The sequence below is a fragment of the Gallus gallus genome, chromosome 3 (assembly GCF_016699485.2).
Source record: "Gallus gallus isolate bGalGal1 chromosome 3, bGalGal1.mat.broiler.GRCg7b, whole genome shotgun sequence".
Classification (NCBI taxonomy): domain Eukaryota; kingdom Metazoa; phylum Chordata; class Aves; order Galliformes; family Phasianidae; genus Gallus; species Gallus gallus.
In genome coordinates, this window is record NC_052534.1 from 32,745,918 (window position 1) to 32,762,134 (window position 16,217).

A 16,217-nucleotide genomic window follows, 5' to 3' on the forward strand; every position below is an offset into this window, starting at 1 on the left:
CCAGGCCAGAAATAATAAAAAAGATGCCCAAGCACTGTGAATCCTCAAAATTACTCACTCTTCTTCAGAAGTACTTCTAGACATGAAAATTCACCATTAGAAAGCTCTTTGCAAAATCACAACTAATTCATACTAGTACTGAATCAAGCTGGTGCCTGTCCTGTGCTGACATGCTCCATATTGGTCATCTTTGCTGTATTTTCCTACTCTAGAACATGCTATCAGCAGTGACACAAAGCTTACACAAAAATACCTGTATTTTTATGCTCTATGCCTAAAAAAAGGCTCTCTCAGAAGCATGTGCTGTTTAGAGGTATAAGGTATCTCCATTCAAGTGGGCCAGATATAGGTCCTGAAAGTGAGTTTTCCTCCTGTACCCTGAAAGTTCACAACTAGCTCCTCCTGTGAGCAACCAGAGCTGCCAGAATTCAGGGCTCACCTCTTACTCCACAAATAAAGACTGCTAGAGGCAGGAGCTAGAAGATCTGCACTGCTTTCCTCAAGCACTAGTAAAGTGCAGCCACAGCACCTATTAAACCTGAGTCTTCTTAGCAGGGGCAATAATGGCAGTGGCTCTGCACAGCTGTGCACTAGGGACATGCTCTGATACACACAGGACACTGAAGGATCTGGTCCTCTAAGTTATGCTCCTTTGACTGATCCCACATGATGGAAACATTACTGTCATCACTATGCTCAGTGCCACTGTTAGCTCTTACTGTTCACTTAGAATGATACGTCAGATTTCAGATGGGTTCTGCCCCATTTAAAATAAGGTGAGACCCAAAGAAATTAAATGGGGTCAAGGAATTCACCACTGGGAATGTGAGAGTAATGTGCTGCATCAGGGCTTGCTGTAAAGCGGTATATCTGAGAGCAGAAAAATCCCATTCTTGCATGAGTGAGGAAAATGTAATCAGCAGCAGCACTGGAAAAAAATCTTCCCTAATTACATATTTACACAATAGAGAGAAATGGCATTGGAGCTGTTCCAGGCTTTTGGTTACATAATACATGTTTAACAAAACTGTCTAATTATAACTGCACATATTTACTCAAGAGAAAGAAAAGGCTTCAGAGGAGATTTTCCAACCTCCGGGAAAGTCTTTTTTCTTTTGAGTCATTTACTATAACCCAAAAATCTATGACCTTATACTTATAAATATATAAACTGAATATTATTTAATATCCAGCTTTATATGATAGAGTCCTTCAAATCTCTTATGTTTCTTTTTTCAACCAATAAGATCTCAGAATTCAAGGTGGAGGATGACATTCCTCCTAGAAAAGAAAAAAATAAACCACAAAACAAACAAACAAACAGAAGTTCCTCCAGATTCCTTTCTCAAAGGATAACTGTGTCAAATGCAGTCTGACCTTTTGGAGCAACAGAATTACTGCACACATTTACAGCTAAAGGTGATGGCTTCTTGGCCAGCAAAGGTTATTAGAATAGAGGCCTCTAAAATAATAATGGTGAAAAAAAAAAAAAAAAAAAAAAAAAAAGGAAATACAAAACAAATACAAAACAAATTACACAAGCTACTAAATCTAGAGCAGGGATAAATGTACCCCAGGTTTGAGGACAGGACACACCAGCATGGGCAGCAGGTGCCTATGAGGTAAGTCTGATGCTGTCTCCCCACTGGGAAAATCATTAAGCGCAGGGACACAAGGGCCACCAGGCATCTTGCATTTTGGACAAGTTCCCCCTGTAAAACTCAAAATGACCAACAAACCTCTCCAGAATGTCTCATATCCATGGAACCTAGGTTTTCTGATGTGAAAGATGCTCTGTCAACGGTTCCTTTTTTCTAACCATCTCTAACTCTGTAGGCTCTGTAGCAGCATCAAATCCTTACTGTATCAAGCCCCAAGAGAAAGAGGCTCCACTGACTCATGAGATGCAATACAAAATATCACAGCATAGCTGTAGAAGAAAGCCAAGAGAACAAGCGACTCTTCTGCTTATACCTTCTGTCCTGACAGGCTTTGGGACAACCAGCAACTTTATTACTAGAAAAACACTCTGCAGCCTCCAGGATTTTTACTGAAGTGACTGGACTACACCTTAAATAAAAATCCTTCTTCTCCCTGAATGTGCACAATAAACTAATGTCGTCAAACATAGTGATGATGAAAGCAGTACCCAAGCCTGGGATAATGCATTCTGAGTGCCCTCACCACAGACCAGAGGGAAGCTGCGCTCAAAACATAAAACTCCTTCCTGCAGAAGCTGCTATCAGGTCCAGTTCTTACTTTTATATACACACTTCACACCCAATTATCTTATTGTTTACACTCCTTTTAAATGAGTTAAGTATCCAAATGCATTATCAGTCAAAAAGAATACTACACAAATGCTGATTTTTAATCTGACAAATACATTATGTATAATAGCTTCTCTTGAATTTTTCATAATAATCTTCATTTAATAATTGATCTGAACCTAATTTGTAATGCTTATTACTTATATGAACTGAAAATGTTTCATCTCATGCTGGAGCTCCAACACAGCAAAGCCCAGAGCTGTGGCTGATGCTGTGCTAATCAAGAGCTGAAGTCCAGAGAGCAGCACAGGTGTGGGACGAGAAACATCCCCTCTCTGGGAATGCTGAAGGATGGAAATTGGTTCTGCCGAGCGGTGCTCTGACGTATGCTGAGTGCATGTCAGCAAAGTGAAGGGCATGTCTTGTGCTATCTATTCAATTGCGCTGTCACTGCTAGCTCAAGCATGTCTCTCACTGCGTTGACACGCATGACAAATTGCAGAAGCAGCTCTGACTGCTAATATCTTCCTTCTGCTCCCCAGCTTTTGGTGATGGTACAGTACAGTTAAGCATGATGAAAGGTTGCATTCATGAAAGCGTGTTAGATAAGCAATGTTTTCACTATGTATATACACATATGATCTGTAATGGAATAACTATGCTCCTAATTTTGGGTCTTGCAAGTGGAGCCTTTTGTATTCATGCTACTGTAATTTTTACCACTTAAGAAGTTATTTTCCTTGCATTTTAATATTATGTCATCAACAAAATATTAGTGCCTGTGAGGGTCTATGGTCTGAACTGTGCTCAACTGTAGTTTATTTTTCTCACTGCAACATGTTTCTGTAGCACAAAATAGGCTACATTCTTTGGATTATGGCAGAGAAGTGTTTGGAGGTAGCAACTGAATTATCATTAGAGGTTCATAGACAGAAAAATCCAAATACATCTACAATTAGTCAGATAAAAAGTAAATGCTGGTGGACTTATCTCAGTGTGAAGAAACTATGAAAGAAAAATGTGGAAAGCATTTTTTAATGTCTGTAAAATCACGTTCTCCCAGGAGAAGCATGAACCCTTCCAGCCCTCAGGATGTTGACAGAATTTTTGTCATCATAGTTTCTATCACTTATTCTAGGTTTAAGGCAGAATGATTTAGTTTAGTGAAAAAGTAAGCCCTTTGTTGTATTGATTGGTGAGTATTGTTTGGGCTGGAGGAGTCTAACAAGATGGTCTTATTAATTACCTTCGCAATATTTCCTAAATGAGGATATGACTCTAAATCATAAAACCTAAGTAGCAAGATATTTGTGTGGCAGATATCTTTCAGGTGTAAGCTGATTTCTTCATGGTTACAGCTATAATCTTGATGTTCTATGTGCTTAGAAGTTAGCCTGATGCACTTACTAAGAAGAAGGCAAAGTGGGAGAAAGAGGTTAGTTGCCCAGTGATTGTGAATGAATATTCTACTAGCTAGCTGCCTACTCAAGTTAGGATGAAGAGTTTAGCTATTAGAAGTCGAAATAAGATTCAGGAAAGGGGGTGGAATGTTATTACCTTTTGCCCAATTTATGTAAGAAGGGGTTAAGGAATAAGATCAGTATGGAGATGGCTAGTTCCAGGACTCCTTCAAGCTTGGTATTACACATATATGTATGACAAATTCATGAAAATGAAGTGGGAGAATACTCATTTTTTCAGCGCCAAAAATGAACCATCAGGATCAGCAGTGCTTAATCCAAGCAGTACTGGCAGTACTTGCTTCTTTTAAGAGGCTAAGCCGTATTTTCCCACAAGAATTTCCCTTTTCTATGTTGAGCACTCATTTTCCTTTGGTCTTATTGTGCCTGTCTGGTAATTGTATTCTTCACAGATAAAACACTAAGTAAATTCTTGCTGTGATTCAGATTGTCCTACAGTATCATCAGGACTGGCCTAAACCAGAAATGAGACCAGTTCATTCCTCCTGTCATCAGACCATAAACCCTTGGTAACAGCTGAGCAACATATTCACTGGGATTTAAATGCCAACAATGATAGGGATGTTTCAGGAGGTTTCCAAAATATCCTGAATCAAAGAATCAGGTACCTGACTGAATCTTTTTATTAAGCACATTCTTGACCTGTGTGAGGGTTGCTAATGTAAAACTTAGAAAGAGAACAAATTCCTGTGCTGATTATATACAAAACCCGCTTTTTCTGTGTGCAGCACATAGCATTTCCAGATGGCTTTGATACATGCTTAATGTTTATTATGTTTTCTAAAATAATTAGATGGAGTATAACTAATTATTACTGACTGTCTAAAAAGAGAGATAAGCAAAACAAACACACAACCCAAATATTTCAAGAGGCTAAGTAACAGGTTGCAATTGTTATTCGGGGATATTTGTTAGAGAAGCTTTCAGAATCGTAGCTAACAGCATTTCACACAGCCAGGAGGAAAAGCAAGGCAGAGGAGTTAATTTAAAGCAGGTCCCTCTGAGCTGTGCTATGCAGTCAAGAGCTGCCAATAATCTCAGCCACTGCATTCAGCTGAGGTCATTAATTATTTGTTCTTGATTTCACCTCCGCACCTGAACGTTTTCATAAATTCCAGCATGGAGAAAAGATTTGTTTACAGTTCTCCCTATAGCAAATATTTTATTGCTGTTAATTCTGTGTATAGGAGGAAATGGTTACATGATTTTGATTGCACAAGCTGCATTTTCCTTCCTGTTAGATAGCCCTCAGGGCTGTGCAAACACAGTAGCAAAAACTGAAATACTGTACAGTTAGCAACTCCCTCTCATAATTCTACCACAGAAACCAAATTTTCCCAACTCATCATTCGTTCTGAATGTTCCTACTGCCTTAAAAACAAACAAACAAACAAAAAAACAGAGGAAAGAGAAAGTTGATGGCCATCTTTTTTAATAGAACCAGAAGTAAAATTCTCTATATCTTGAGTTATTTCAATGAATCAGTGCCAAACACAAGTGAAGGGCCCCAAAGAAGAGAAATTGTCTCATTAATTCAGCTGCCACCTAGTGATATTTACCCTTGCAATACAGTTTAAGATGCAATGAAAAGGCTTTTCATTTTGAGTCATAATTTAGATCAAAGCAATGTACAGGGCAATTAGCATCTCTCACATGTCAGTTATTCCATATAACTCCCATTAGATGATAACTTCCTTTATGTTACTCTGCTTCTACCTTATAAATGGTTGTAATTTATCAAGGTCTTTCAACATGAAAATTGTCCTGTGTGCTTAAATTCCCTTTTTCCCCTATATGTTGGCGAATAGATCAATGCTCAAAGGAAACGGATCTGTCTAAGCAGACGTTGAAAATGAAGTTTGCTCTACAGCATTTCACTGAATCAAGATCTACATCTGACCCATGTCTCTGTTTTAAAGCCACTGGGAAGTAAGCCTTCAATCACTTTTTTTCAAACAGGTTACATCAGAAGTCTGATTTACTGTCTTTTAAAGGATTTTGCCTAACATTTTTCTCTTTCCTCTAGTTTCTGCAATCTTTCCAATATGATGGGACCAAAAGCTCATGATTTATTCCACATACTGACTCACCAGTGCTATGAAAGCTACACTATTTCCTTCCATGTTCTACAAATGATCTAGCACATCTGTCTTCTATTAAGAGTGTGGTGATTTTTTTTCTTATCATCACCAGCTGTTTCCTGGCCTTTTTGGTTTCAGGGTAGCCATACCATCAAAATTAGAAGATGGCTATTTCTTTCCTCCTCAGTATTTTTCACAACTGTATGTCATGTTCTTGCATTCTGCTGTTGTGACCTTTTTAAGTCTCCTTGTAATGTAACTTTCTTCTGCCAGTTTGCTGATACTTCTTGTTTGATGTAACTGACAAACTCAATCAGTGTCAAATGTAATCATTCTTTTAAAATAATCATGAGAGCTTAAATGCTAGGAGTCACAATACTGCTCTATGCATTAACCTCAGCTCTCTGTCAAAGAGTTTCTAATCCATTATGTGATACTGGATGCTTTGATTCTGCCATAGATCGATAATATAGCACTACATCACATTCATTATTGAATTTCCTATGTAAGAAAACACCTCTAATATTCTTTTTTTTTTTAACTGTATCTATCAGAGTACGTTATATTTTTGACATGCAATAAAAACGTGTGGTGTTTTTTTTATTTCAGTATGATCATATTTTATGTATTCATAGAGGACACATTCCAGATCAGTACATGAGCTGACTAACAAGGGTTGCTATGAGTGTATGTGAGTATATGTTATCACATTAGTGGCTTTTTCATATGTTCAGGCATATGAGCTAAACCTTGGCTAGGTCTCTGCATAGCATTAGACAGAAATACCTGGGCAGGTTTCTTCCAGTAGTCTTCAAGTTTCTAAAAGTAGGTACGCTAGTGCAGTACTTGAGTTAACTCAGTTGAAAAAGAGGGATATGTAAGGACACAGTCACACATCCACATATCCAAGAGCTCTGTTCATTACCTTTGACAAGTATTAGTGACCCTGTTCTTCTCTGCACAGAGGCAGACCAGAATCACTCCCACAGTCACATGCTCCATTTCATTTGGTAATGTCACAGCTGGGTCTGATGTGCCTGTGCTTTTAGCTTATGTGGAGCACCCATAACAGTTTTAGGTACATAAGTGGCTTGGAAAGATCTCATTCAGCTAGTGTGACAATGCACAAGGCCAAATGTCCGTATCTATTGCAATCAATACTTCCATGGAGTTTTGTCTTCTGACATTAGCTGCATGTTGTATTGCAAGCAGTTGCTGTACAACTCCAGATGTGTGTAACTTCTGAGAGTTGAAGGGTTAAGGGAGAGCAAGCCATCTAGACTTCAGTACTCTTCCTGAGAGAAAATTCAAGATTTCTTTTGGACAAGAGGATCTTATTCATTGAAGTCCTACTCTTAAAAATTGCTTCTTTTTGCTAAAACCAGAATGATCATTTAATAAACAGAAATGAAGTTCATTTAAAATACCTTATTTATACTTCTGAAGCACAGAGTCAGACAAGAACTTTTTAATTCAGGTCAACTAGTGATCCCCTAACAACACCAAAAATGACCATCTGAGTGCCAGCAGGAGCTGGCTTCTGTACTCATCCATGCCTCTCCTGGTCTTTCAAGTAGCTGATAATTGCATTAATCCATCAAGGTGAACTTTCCACATGATTTCCACAATAGTATAGGCATTACTACCATATGTGGTCTAAGACATATCATTACTGTCTTCTTGCCACCGGGAGTCCTTCTGTCCTCATGTCTTTAGAGCACAGTTATTTTCCTTCACAGAGCCTTGCCACTATATCTTAGTCTCCATCCCCAGTAGGTACAAATCCTTGTCAAAATAATGAGGTAAATAATGAGCTCATGCAATGTTTCTATTGCAAATTATTTACAATTTTTGTTAGCTTTAGGGAAAGTGCTATCAGATCACTGCGCTATTAAATGTTTTGCAGTTTTCCATTTGAGCAATGTGATCAGATTTGTGTCTGGTAAAATCCGCATATTTAAATATAATCATACATGGAGGAAGTTTGGGCCATGATATTGAGTTTTACTCACCTGAGATTTCCTTACTGAACATCCAAACATAAGAGTATATACTTTGGACGTGATCCTGGGTAGCCTGCTGGGTGGCCATGCTTGAGCAGGAGTTTGGACCAGATGACTTCCAGAGGTCCTTTCCAACCTAAACCATTCTGTGAGTCTGTAAAAATTATATAATAATTTCATTTTAAAAATTTTTCATTGAGAGAATAATGTCCTTATTAGGGGCACTTCTAGTTTGCCCTTCTTTGTCCAACACACAAGCAGTTACTTATTCAGCATTTCTTAAACAATGTAGGATAAACTGTATTTTCTATTCCAAAGCTCAAGGTCTGGGACAGGACACTGCCACAGAAAGGGTGCCAGAAAGAGAAGGAGAGAAGCCAAGAGGAGTGAGTGAAAAGATATACCTCCTCCTGCTGCCAAGGATATCAGAGATCCTGAGGCATTGTCTTTAATGTCTCTCATACATAGCACAGCCCCTAGGGATGGACTTGAAATGGTGATTGGGAGGTTAGAAGAACTCTAATGAATTGAGTCTCTGAACTCTTCCAGTCTAATGTAATTGACTTCACTGCAGCCTCGCTCGTTATCATCAAAATAGCTCTAGCTTACACAATGTCAGCCACCCTTCATGTGAACTGATAGCTTGCAGTGTAATTGCTTAGAAGATAATAATTTTCAGAACTCAGCACTTTTACAGTGTAAGGAAAAGTCAGGCACAGCATGGTATGAAAAGGAATAAGATTTTTTCCAGCAAGTACATTGTTTTCCATCCTTACAAATAAAGATGGGGAGGGGTGCAAGGGGCAAAGAGCAACATGCTCCTGCTCAGCAATCTCTCCAGCCACCAGGCAGAGTACAAACAGGAGGGCACACAAAGCTATACCACCACTTCTACTGACTGCAGACAAAGTAGGAACATGGGGCAATATAGGAAAGGTTGAACAATTTTCTTTAACTTGTTTAAAATGTAACATGTGCTGCAGCAAATTCTCTCTCAAATTCCACAATAGGAGCTATGAAAATGAAGGGACAGAGTCCTTTAGAAAATCCAGGGTTTTCAGCTCTCCCTGCACCACTCAGGAGTCAGATGGGAGGTGGCATTATGTGACTTTACCCGAGTTAACACCTTGATTTTGGAGTAAAAATGTTCACCACACAAACTCTAGAGCAGTTCACACTCTGCTTCACACTGAATCACAGACTGGTTTCAATTGAAAGGGACTTTAAAGATCAGGTAGTTCCAAGCCCCCTGCCACAGACACGGATGTCTTCCACTTGGGATAGGTGGAATTAGCTTATGCTTTTTTTAATTGCATTTTTTACTTCATACACATACATTAAATGAGGGATTTGAGGAAGGAATTTCCTTAAGGTCTGGTTCACCCTTTTAAATACAGGAATTAAGTTCTAATAGGAAGATGTTTCTAATAGGAGGAAAAGATACATTGCACTACATAAGCTATCTTGAGAACAAATCTAAGTTGGGCTAAATGAAGAAAAGGCTACAAATAAGAAAAATCACATCCCTTATAATCTTTTCTTTTTCTCCTAAGAAAAAGAATTTTCTCCTGTCTCAGCTGTTTCTCAGATACCTATGTGCTATTGTTATGCAACTACATAAAGCTTTCAGCATGACTTCTCAAAAGCTGTTCTCTGAAGGACTGCAAAAATATGGGTAAGTATAAAAGAAACAACTGGAATAAATGTGACATCATAGAATTATGCTGCAGTTGAAGTTGGAAAGGACCTTGAAAGATCATCAAGTCCAAACATACTAGAGATATATTTGTGGCTATTGGAAAGGCAAGTTTGGATTAAACAGGGCAAGAAGGAGTAGAACTGGACATAACCCAATAATTACTGGTCAGGAAGGTTACAGGCCAGTAAACTGTTTTCCAAAGAAGGCACTTGAGTTCAGTAGCAGAAAATGGAAACAGGAGAAACACTCAACAAACCTGTCATTATTTTTCCCTCATAAATGAAAGTATATTCTCTTAGGCAGCATCTAGTACTTTCTATGAACAAGGAAGAGTTTTGAAGGACACAAATGTGTCTGGAGAAGGAAGTCTGATTTTGATTTAACTGAGGAATGCCAACTCATGATGGAATAGCTAGTTTGACTAGAAGGAAATAACCTGAATAACAAAGTAACTGGAATCAACAAAAAATATTTCCTGCCAAAAAATATTTTAAGTTTTTGACTAACATAGTTAAATAGAATTCCAATTTTACACAGAAACTGAGAACCATGTTCTCACCTCTAGAATGTCAGTGGATAAAAAGGAGTTCTTTCTCCTACGCGTCTCAATTTACGCAGTAATAAATACATTTTTTTTCTTCACATGTTGTGATATTCAGTACACATTCACTGAACTTGCATGAAATATCTAAGGAATTCTTTCTTCACACTCTATATTTCAGAAACTGTTCCTTACAAGTTCCCATAACTGTATATGAACTTTAAGTAGGTACACAGCAAAACATGCCTTTTATATAACAAAATATTTTTTATGTTCCTAGAAAATAATCATTATTTAAGCATTTCTAAGATATTGAATAAATACATATCTTATGGAATAGCACATTTTATGCTACTGTATTTCTACATCATCTTTAAAATAAAAAGTACTAAGTTTTTCCTTATCAAGAAACCATGCCTTTATAGAGAAAAATACGGGCAAAAGAAGCAATGCAACTATAACTGGATCACTTTGAAGTTATGCCTAAATCAGTCGAAAACACAAACAGAAGGCCTCTCTTCCAGGAAGATTAACAGATTGAGTTTGGATTTTGTAAAGTATATGCAGGAACTATCAAGTGATGATGATGAGTCATCTAAAATGCTTCTTAGGCATCTTTCCTCTTTCTGTCATAGTACTCAATTATGCCTAAGAGTAATTTCACAAAGATTCAGCAGCTAATTTTTACTAATTTCTCCAAAACTATCTGCATCTTTGAGAACTTAATCAAGTAGCTGCAAAGTTTATAAACCCAGCCAAAAAATGGGCGGATTGCTTGTCTCTGATACACTCTCTATGTCAGTCAGTGGAAAGTTTCTTAGACCTCTCAGAGGATAGTGAATCACAGACTGTAGAACTTCAGGGTGCCCTTAAGACAATACAGGATATAATGAAAGTCAGTGAAGCGAGCAGAAGTTGTCAAATGAGATACACAATTTAAACTCATCTGGTAGAAAATTTGAATGAAGTTTTATGATTGTCTTGCACTTTACTATATGACATCTTTACACTTTTAATAGGAATTAGCAGGTAAAAAATACAACACTGACAACTTTTTTTGCCTACTAATGAATTAAAATTTAAATGTAGGTACTGTTGTAAATATGTATTTACCAAAGAAATAGACTACTTCACAGACTTCTAGGGTATTTAATAACCCAAAGCTTTTCTAATTTCAAAACAATTATAGCCAAGGTTCTCAAGAACTTAAGTTCTTTCTTTCTATTCCATTTTCATGTACAATTCAGGCTCCCCAGTATGGCTACCACCTTACCATCCTAAATCCTCAGTTTTCTCTACTATCAAGCAAGAAGAGTTAAAAAGGAAATGAGCTATTAACACAGTCTACAGCATCGTCTGATCTGGGCTGTGGCTCATGAAACATCACATGCTAATGTAGTAAGATACACTTATTTGCTACCCAGAAATATACAGTAAGTTACTGACCCAAATGCAGAATGTAGTCCTCTGAAACTACTCAGTACCAAAGCAAGTGTCAAGAATGCCTACATGTCTGTTCTTATTTTTTGCCTCTGTAAAGAAAACCGAGCAAAGTTTCACACAATTCACAGTCAAAAAGAAGTGTATCCAACATTGATCCTGTAATAGGTACAGGTGACACACAGTGCTTACCTAAAGATGATTCCAGCTTTCAATGAAACTTTTCTCAGTTCAAGAAAAGCCCTTGGCTTTTAATGTCAGATTTTATACTATATATGTGACCTTAAATATTCATTGAGTTTGTAGAAATTTCATCTCCCTTTACATTTATCAAGAATTATTCATAATATGGCAGTTTCTGTCACAATTCAGACGCATTAGTCCAAAAACAGGAAAAAAAAATCCTAAACAACAAAATGACAGCTAGAGTGATGGAATGGGGATAAGTGATAGTTTTAAAGAAACTAACCATATATCCATAATTTTCCCTTTTAACACCTTATCTTTAAGCCATACATCATTTTATGTGTTGCTGCAGCTCGATGTGAGGTACATAATTTATTGAATGCTGGCATTTTTTGAAAGATTTATTTTATTGTTTTGCAAGTCAAGTACAATCTTGCAACTCTATGGCTTACTTGTAAAATAATAAACTTTGTGTTCACTGAAGCAGCGATCAAAACATGAACATTAAATGCCACATCGAGTTTAAAGTATAAATATGAATGTCCAATTTACGTAAAATCAAATCACTCATCCAGAGGGCACAACATCAAGAAGTTTTGATTAGATATGACAAGGTAGCACAAGGCATTTGATAGGACAGTAAGCATAGGAATATAAACTTGCTTTGCATACTGTGTCTGCTTCCTGATTAATATTTCTACATTATTTTATGAGGTGATAGAGGTAGAGAAAAGGACATTACAAAGATCTAGTTGGAACTTGTACATTCACATTTGTCTGTTCAATTTCTAGTTGTTACCTGCATTATATAAAGATGGAGAAAGTTACGTATTTCTTATTTTCAGAAATCAGCTCCCATAAGTCACTTCAAAACCAATGACAAGAAATGTTTTTATATTGATAGTGTGATTAAGAAATAATTGAAAAGGATAAGCTTCATGACTGTTATAAGACATTCAGCAAATTAAATGATGGAAGAGAAATAACAGACAACATTGTAAAGCTCAAAAAGAAAGGTCCAAAAATTGTTTACAATATCCAGTGTACTGTGTACCAAAGATCTAGACAGATAAGCTTATTTGATATGTTTGTTATTAATAATGACAGACTTTACACTTACAGACTGTAATACTTTCATTCGAGGACATTTTTTAAAAAGCAATTGCTTCAATACCCAAAACATCACAGTAAAATAAGCTTGAACAGTGCTACTGTAAGCAGTGGTAATATGAAGAATTGGCAAAACCTTTATATAGAAAACATTGTTACTGTTAATGAAAATTTTGTATGCTTAGAAACACAACAACATATTTCTCCATATGCATCTTGCTCTTCCAGATCTGTCTGCAAAGATATCTACATACTACATCTATCTCAACTGAAGGACTCATTACTTACACTTCTCCCTTCTAACACTATGCTTCTCCCTTCTGATAACATCGAATGCCTGCTCTTCATACAGCACTTGTTATCTACTGGATGCATTGTGATCATGTTCTTTGTGATGGCATCACAAGAAGTTTCTTCTTAAGGTAAAAAAAAAAATAGATAATTATTTTGAAAAAAAAAATACATGTTAGAAAATCAGTTGAAATGATTTTTGTGAAAAGCAAACACAAAAACTTTGTTAAAGTCATTCAACACCAATAATTATCACAGGAAGCAGTAGGGCTTTTTTGTGTTTTCTTATCTGTTTTCCCAATGATACCTTTTGATCAACTGATTGTAGAATCATCACTCATTTTTCACAGTTAACAATTGTGATCTCCATTAGATAGCGGCTTAACGGTTTATTGCCTTACAAACTATCCCCCTTACCCAGAGTGAACTAGTCAACGCATCAATAACATTTCAGTACCTTATTCTAAATATAAAAAAGAAAAAAGTAATAAAGAAAAAGAGGTGAAAAATCAAGCTATCTTGAGTCATTGTCTGACTGTAATTTGAGTATTTTACTTGCTAGATTAATGAAAAGATCTACAGAATGCTGAACAGCTAAAAACTAAGAGGTCTTTCTTCATGCAAAAGTTATGATAGACAGAGGCCAATAATATTAACACTAGTATTTCTTCAAATAGAAGCTGAACGACTATCATCTAGTAGTACTGTCTACCTTAATCTTGTATATTTAATTTTAGATCTTAACATTTCCTGAATTTCCAAATGTTCCTAAATAGCTTCACTCAGAAAACCTTTCATTGCTAAGGCACATTAAAGTCAGGCAGCCAAAACTGAGTTAGTCAAGAAGTTGTGATTAGCTTTGACACTTCAGCTTAAATAATGAATAATAAGCTTTCTGTAATGATAGATACACCAAGGATTACACATTATTTAAGTTCATTTAAAATTTAATAAATAAAGTAAATTAACTTTGGTACATATGGACATTGAAAAAAAATAAAATGGAAAACCTAACCCAGAAACCTCAATTATTGGGATTATCCTCTACACAAATGACTTAGAACAGGTATGTGTTTGCAACACAAAACAGTAGTTTAAAAATATAGCACCCAAAAGACCCATGAAGAGAATGGAGAAGAAATAAGATGAGAAACGTCAGGTCAGTTTCAGAGAACAAATCAAAACTAATATTCTTTATTTTGTCCTCTTTTCCTTGTAGCCACAGGTCATGCCTTCCTAGAGACTGATTGTACCATTAAATTGCAAAACAAAATTTGGATCAAATAATTTGAACAGCTTCATCTGAACATTTCACATGCTATCTATTAAATGAAAATATTTCAACATGAATTAGCAAATAGCATTAGAAAAAAAATGTTTTCTGTAGGAGACAATGAACATCTAAGCAATGTCATGTTCTATTCCAATTCATTAATGAGGTATAATTAATTGAATCCATATCATTCCTTAGATGGAAATTAACAATGGTCTGCTGAGCTGCACCTATTAATCTTAGATCAGAGGCTATGAAGAAATGACCTGAAGAGGTACTTTCATTAACAGGATATTTTTACAAGCAATAATTAAGATACTGTGCTATGCAGGAGATATTAATGAATTTGTCCTTAAACATTCAGAGGCCCTTCTTTAATTGCTCCATCTATTTACTATTTTTTAACCAACTAACATGAGATCCCTATTTGTAGGAACATTTGTCATGTTCCACATAACAAATTTGGAGATGGGAGGATGCCTTTGAGCATCTAGGAGCAGAGAAAAATGTTCATTTCTTCAACAAAGAAAAGCACAAAAGACACTGTTAACATGAATGAGCTACTAGGGGGATTTCATGCACTCGGTATATTATGCCAAATAAAGTTTTCAGCTTGAAGTGCAAGTACTGCTTTGCAGTGACATGCTACCACAAAGCAGCTACAGTGCAGAGAAGCTGGGAAACATATGGACAGGTTCTGCCAGCTTTGCTTTTGTCACTTAGAGCCAGGCTGCTTCATTGCTCGATGAAACCAAAGGGATTATACACATAACAAAGTTTTAGTGGCAAAAGCATTTTGTTGTTTTTCAAGAACAGAAATTCTGAATAGCAAAGTATTTGCAAATAATCTAAGAAAATCTTTAAATTACCCTACAAAGCTTTTGTCTTTTGACAAATGCTTTAATATGTCACTTTTGATATTACATATTTTTCTAATGCCATCAGCGTAACATTGTATGAAGTATATATGAATCATCTGATGGGCATAATGTACTGAGCAGATGTAGTAAAACCAGCTGTTTCTGTGGACATTGTCTTGCTTCAACATAAACTGATTTGCATTGAACTTGAAATTAATGTTGCTCCCCATTGTGCTGCCACATCACTTAGGGGCCTTCTATAAAGTTTCTGCAAGTGAATGAAGGCACCATTAGAATAAAATATGTTAGCATTTTAAAGGACAGTTCTAAGAGGATGAATGAGAGTTTCCTGTAGTAAAATAAATAAATAAATAAATAAATAAATAGTGACAAAGGAAGTATTATCACGGGCTTTATGTGTCTGAACAAGGTTCAGCTCATGCTTTTTTGTTACACTTAAACATCAGGCAATGTCACATGTTTAAACACACCCAACCTGACAAATTATAAGTGCATTAAAACACAGCCATTCTAAAAGCTCCTAGTTTTATTTCCAGTGAGAGCTTGAAGTCCTTAGTACTGCTGAGAATACCGTCATTTTGACCCAGGTGGATGGATAAACTTTTTGGCCTACATTTCATTTTGAATTTTTTGTTCCACGTTTGTGGTCCCATTTGGGAGCTGATGTTTTTGACACACTTGCCATATTGAATATGAATAGGCAAGTTCCAGTAGGGACACAAAAGTACAGACACAATAATGGATGGCATCTCTGTACAGGAAAACAGGGATGGAATGTGATGGATGCTTTACTGGTGCACAGAATAATAGGAGGAAATCAGACTTGCCAAAGAAAAGGGTCAGATGCAGAAAATGAGCCTATCTGTTTGGGCTGTGTTAGAGAGAATAAATAACTCTGAGCAGCCAGAAAATTATTAAAGGGCAACCTGAGTGTTCAGAGCTCATTCTAAGCTGATGCTCT

General features: G+C 36.5%; 1 long non-coding RNA gene across 1 annotated transcript in view; it reads right to left on the reverse strand.

Moving 5' to 3' along the window:
- LOC101747770 overlaps nt 1-16,217 on the reverse strand; it is a 50,063-nt gene that overhangs the window by 14,351 nt on the left and 19,495 nt on the right. Inside the window, exon 2 of the long non-coding RNA XR_001465828.4 lies at nt 7,845-7,989. This is a non-coding gene — a long non-coding RNA (uncharacterized LOC101747770). The remainder of the gene's footprint in view (nt 1-7,844; nt 7,990-16,217) is intronic.